General features: G+C 45.1%; 1 non-coding gene across 1 annotated transcript; it reads left to right on the top strand.

Annotated features, from left to right (window-relative positions):
• Positions 1-1,196: 1,196 nt before the first annotated feature.
• TRNAE-CUC lies at positions 1,197-1,268 on the top strand. Its single transcript has one exon. It is a non-coding gene; the product is annotated as a tRNA-Glu (tRNA).
• The last annotated feature ends 2,968 nt before the right edge of the window (positions 1,269-4,236 follow it).

Genomic DNA, 4,236 nt, shown 5'->3' with positions numbered 1-4,236 from the left:
AAGCATGGCCCCCCACCCCACCCCCCCCAAAAAAGTAAGATTGCTCTTTTTAAAGTGTTGATTTCAAAAAAGTTACATATTCTTTGATTCCTGAAGTGGCAAAATTATCATGACAGGGAATAAATAGATCAGTGCCAGGGGTTGCCAGGGGTTAGGGCTGGGGGGAGGTGTGACCACTAAGGAATAACATGAAAAAGTTTCTTATTGGTGATGGAATAGCTCTGTATTCAGATCTTGATGATAGTTACTTGAATCTGCACAGAAAATGTCATAGAATTATACACTCTCCAAAAACGGAACGTATGTTTTTTTTCCAAAGATGATGAGTACCCATTCAGCATCATGTTCACAGCACCGCTCTTGCAACTTTACATACACTCTGTGCATATATGCCTGCGTGTGCGTGCTCAGTCATGCACAGCTCTTTGAGACCCTATAGACTGTAGCCCACCAGGATCCATTGTCCATGAGATTTCCCAGGCAAGAATACTGGAGTGGGTTGCCATTTCCTTCTCCAGAGGATCTTCCCAACCCAGAGTTCGAGCCCACGTCTCCTGTATTGGCAGGAGGATTCTTTACCACTGAGCAACTTGGGAATCCCTTCCATACATTAAAATGATATTGACAGTAACTTTATGAATAAACACTATTGGTCCATTTTAGACAGGAAGAAACAGATGCTCAGAGAGTGTCAGTAACCACACACAATCACACAGTAGGGAAGTGGCAAAACCAGGGCTTAAACCAAATCTGTCTGACTCCAAGACTTTTGCCCTTTTCCCTGCCTGCCTCAAGTAACCTCCTAATCCATAAAAAACTCCAAAGAACAGAGCCTCCGTCATTCACACAATAGATCATTCCAGCTCTGATGCCATCTCGCACCACAGCTGAGCATTCTACACATCCTTCTCACGTGCTCGGAACCCCGCTGAGCTGCAGCCGGGTTCCTAAGGTAAATGCAGAAAATCCTACTCTATAAAGAGGTGATGAGAATTGGGAATTCCCCGGTGGTCCAGTGATTAGGATGCGGTACTCTCACTGCTGGGGCCCAGGTTCAGTCCCTGGTTGGGGTACTAAGAGCTCACAAGCCATGGGGTGTGACCAAAAAAAGAGAGAAAGAATTAGCAGAGAGATGAAGCCTCCTAAGGTAAACGCAGAAAATCCTACTCTATAAAGAGGTGATGAGAATTGGGAATTCCCCAGTGGTCCAGTGATTAGGATGCGGTACTCTCACTGCTGGGGCCCAGGTTCAATCCCTGGTTGGGGTACTAAGAGCTCACAAGCCATGGGGTGTGGCCAAAAAAGAGAGAAAGAACTAGCAGAGAGATGAAGCCATTGAAGAGTAAGCTACATGACAAGTCCAGATAGGCAGGTGGCTCAGACTAGCTTCAGGGCTTCCAGAGTAAAGGGGGCAGCTTTCCTCCATAAACCTCACTTAGAAAGTGACTGGCTCTTTAAAGGTATATGTGTCTCCTGTAGTATGCCTCATCAGCTCCCTCCGGACTGAGCTAGGAGCCCCCGCTTCAAAGCTCTCATCAGCAGGGTTTATTGGGGGGGACTAACCATACGGTTCCAGAATCATTAGTGTGTGTGCTGACGATCGGGGGGCCTCCAACAGAACTTGGCCTGAGTAGGAGTAGGAGCTCAGGGAATATTTGTTGAGTGAATAAATGAACTGTAAGGGGTTGTGGACTCAGATGTCTTCAGAAGTCAGGCAGGATGGACCTAGAGGATGGACCTTACTTACTGAGTGAAGTAAGTCAGACAGAGAAAGACAAATAGCGTATGATGTCGCTTATATGTGGAATTTTTAAAAATGATACATGGGTTTCCCTAGTGCTCCAGTGGTCCGCTTCCATGGCAGGGGGCACAGGTTTGATCCCCGGTTGGGGATGTCCACATGTCATGAGGTACAACCAAAATAAAAGTATAAAAACAGTACAAATGAACCTATTTACAAATCAGAAATAGTCACAGATGTAGAAGACAAACTTATGGTTGCCAAGGGGAAACCAGGGTAGGAGAATAAACTGGCAGACTGGTATTGACATATACGTGAAAGTGAAAGTCGATCCGTCGTGTCCGACTCTTTGCAATACCATCGACGATACAGCCCATGGAATTCTCCAGACCAGAATACTGGAGTGGGTAGCCTTTCCCTTCTCCAGAGGATCTTCCCAATCCAGGGATCGAACCAGGGTCTCCTGCATTGCAGGTGGATTCTTTACCAACTGAGCTATTATATATGTAACAGGTAATTAATAAGGACCTACTGTATTTCACAAGGAATTCTATTCAACACTCTGCCATGACCTATATGGGAACAGAAGCTAAAACACATATATGTATGTGTGTAAGTGATTCACGTTGCGGTAGAGCAGAAACTAGAGCAACAGGGTAAACCAACTATAAAATCCAGACAAATACAAGTGACTGAGGTTGAGGGCTGTGAGCAGCAGAGAGTGGTAAGGAGCAGAGTGAAATGGAGTGCGTGCACCACGCTCAGCTCCAGCCACTTGCTGCCAGGGAAGAATGTAGACCGTTTATTGCCTCATCTGATTTTTCAGGAGAAGCCAAAATCCAGACTTTTATGATGAACTCCTGATTTTTTTCATGTTGTAAACTAATTTTAAACTTCTTAAATTAAGTGAGGACCAAACGAAACACATATGCTGGTTGACCACTGCCCAGCAGACATGTTTAGAGCTTCTACTCTGAAACTTCAGATGTTCTGGAGTTTCTGATGCAGTGATAGTGACTTTGGTGATAACTGATAGGCAAAGAGGTCAAGAGTGGGCAAAGGAAAGCCTCCTCTGTAGGCATCCCACAGGGAAAGGCCTAGAGTGCAGGCAGGAAATTTGAAGGGGAACAGAGAGCCTTGTGACTATTAGCTGGTTCGGTTATAGGATTCTTGCATCACTTGAACCCTCGTGGAAAATGCATCTTTCTTGAATTATCAGATTATCTGTGCTTCTAGTGCCAGGATGAAAAGCCAGACAGCCTCATTTAATGGGCATGCGACGATCTTGCCATATCTATTTAAAGAGGAGCCCTCATTGCCTCTTGCACCGGACACAGGAAATTTAAGACAAGACTGGACAGGGCTGTGAGGCAGAGACCATGGGTGGTGAATCACCCTGGCTGACGGACCTAATATGGACATGAGGTCTCCCCACATCCCACCCTTCACTTCAACACTAGAGGCCTCTTTTTATCTCTCTCACTGGCCAGTTCTTCCTCCCCAACAAAGGAAGTGCCACAAAGTTCAGAATGGCTCAGTTTCAAATCCTCCCTCCACCATTTGTTGGCTGTGTGACTTTAGGCAAGAGACAGCTTTGGAATCTCCATCTTTAAAATGGTAACTAAAAGGGACTTCCCTGGCAGTCCAGTGGTTAAGACTGCCTTCCAATGCAGGGGGTGTGGGTTCAATCTCTGATTGGCAAGCTAAAATCCTATGTCTTGTGGCCAAAGAGCCAAAACATAAAACTGAAGCAATATCGTAACAAATTCAATAAAGACTTAAAAAATGGTGCACATAAAAAATTTCTCAAAAAAATGTAACTAGTACAGGTGGATATCACACATCCCAGGATAAGCTATAATCAGAAGGGCACACCACCTCGTAGGTGTTCTTTCCCAAAATCTACATTGCCAATCTTAATCATGAGAAAACATCTAATGAGCCCAAATTGAAGGCAGGAGGAGATGGGGATGACAGAGGATGAGATGGCATCACCGACTTGATGGACATGAGTTTGAGCAAGCTCCAGGAGTTGGTGATGGACAGGGAAGCCTGGCATGCTGCAGTCCATGGAGTTGCAAAGAGTCAGACACGACTGAGTGACTGAACTGAACTGATACAAAATGTCTGAGTGGACTCTTTGAAAGTGTCGAAGACAAAGGAAAAGGATAAACTGAGAAACCATCATAAATTGGAGGAGACCAAAATCACTGCAGATGGTGACTGCAGCCATGAAATTAAAAGACGCTTACTCCTTGGAAGGAAAGTTATGACCAACCTAGATAGCATATTCAAAAGCAGAGACATTACTTTGCCAACAAAGGTCTGCCTAGTCAAGGCTATGGTTTTTCCAATGGTCATGTATGGATGTGAGAGTTGGACTGTGAAGAAAGCTGAGTGCCGAAGAATTGATGCTTTTGAACTGTGGTGTTGGAGAAGACTCTTGAGAGTCCCTTGGACTGCAAGGAGACCCAACCAGTCCATTCTAAAGAAGA

The sequence above is a fragment of the Bison bison genome, unplaced genomic scaffold, assembly GCF_000754665.1.
Source record: "Bison bison bison isolate TAMUID 2011002044 unplaced genomic scaffold, Bison_UMD1.0 scf7180017864371, whole genome shotgun sequence".
NCBI lineage: Eukaryota > Metazoa > Chordata > Mammalia > Artiodactyla > Bovidae > Bison > Bison bison.
This window is presented reverse-complemented; position numbering and strand designations above follow the sequence as displayed.